Consider the following 1,495-nt stretch of genomic DNA (forward strand, 5'->3'; position numbering starts at 1 on the left):
ATTGTTATCATAAATGATCTTCATGCTTGGTAGAAAGTTCCTGCCAATATAAGATACTACTTAGTATTGATAATTTCAAGAAATTTTGCATTCAAATTTAATGGTGATCACATATTTTAAATTAAATCTGAAATATATTGTATAGTAAAACAAAAGGCATGTATTAATATTTTTATGTGCTAAGGTAATATTTGAAAAATACTATTTTTAATGATATAATTTGTTTTTTATGCAGATTCTGCTTCAAATTTTAAAAAATGGAGAACGTACATGTTGATAATTAAAGAGCCCGAGGATGCACGTGTTGATAAAGGGTCTTCTCTTCAAGAAGGTAATACATTTCATTTATATGATACTTTCTTAATTCAAGTATGAAGGTTCTCTATTAAATAAATTCTATTTATATTTTTATCTATTTCTTAAGTTTTGATACTCAGAAATTAAAACTATTATTGTAGATTCCAACGTTAACAATAACGAATATTCTACAAGAGCAAATAATGTTTATAACATTAGCAAGAACTTTGCTTTTGAGATTGGTATGAAATTTAATTCTGAAGAAGATTCATACAATGCATATAATTCATATGCTCTGGCAAAAGGTTTCGGTATTCGAAAAAGTGCAAAGACTTACAACATAAATAAAGAAGTAACAAGACGGTTATTTCTTTGTTCTTGTGAAGGAAAATCTGATAAGCTTTTCCTTTTTCAAGAAAGAAAGCGACAAAGATTAGAATATAGATGTGGTTGTATGGCTCATATAAAATTCAAAATTTCAAATGAGATACGGGAAGTATGTGATTCAATGATGTGCATAGTCATCCCATGATAGAAGATAATTTGAAACATTTCATACAATTATCGGGTCGTAAGCTTACAAGTGCTACTAAAAGTATTCTTGGTTCTATGGTGGATGCCGGTATTCGTACAAAAAAAGTGGTTCGATACCTTCATAATGAAGCTGATGGAATTGAAAATGCGGGATTTATTGAGCAAGATGCTCATAACTTTATACAAACACATAAGAGGAATATGATTAGTTGTGGAAATGCTCAAACCATGATAAATCATTTTATGCATTTGCAATCAAAGGATTCAAACTTCTTTTATTCTTTTCAAGTTGATGAAGATGACAGATTGTGAATTCTTTTGGAGAGATAGTATATCTAAATTGCACTACGAGTGTTTTGGGGATGTGATGATTTTGACACTACTTATCGTACAAATAGATTTGACATGATTTGTGCTCTATTTGTTGGTGTGAATAACCACTGGAAAAATACTTTCTTTGGATGTGCATTTTTATGCAATGAAACAAGTCATTTTTTTGTTTGGCTTTTTCAAACATTTTTGAAAGCAATGGGAGGGAAAACACCAAAAACAATCTTTACTGATCAAACTCCTGTCATAGCTTTTGCTATTAAGGAATGAAACATGTCATGTGTGAATGACACATTGATAGAAATGCTCAAAAAAATATACCACAATTTTACTT

The 1,495-nt window shown here is 29.4% G+C and overlaps 1 pseudogene; it reads left to right on the forward strand.

Annotated features, from left to right (window-relative positions):
- The first annotated feature begins 270 nt into the window (after positions 1–270).
- On the forward strand, positions 271–1,240 carry LOC125810433 (protein FAR1-RELATED SEQUENCE 5-like; annotated as a pseudogene).
- The last annotated feature ends 255 nt before the right edge of the window (positions 1,241–1,495 follow it).

This window comes from Solanum verrucosum, unplaced genomic scaffold, assembly GCF_900185275.1.
Source record: "Solanum verrucosum unplaced genomic scaffold, falcon-dt-bn FXZP01000118.1, whole genome shotgun sequence".
In the NCBI taxonomy this organism is placed as follows: domain Eukaryota; kingdom Viridiplantae; phylum Streptophyta; class Magnoliopsida; order Solanales; family Solanaceae; genus Solanum; species Solanum verrucosum.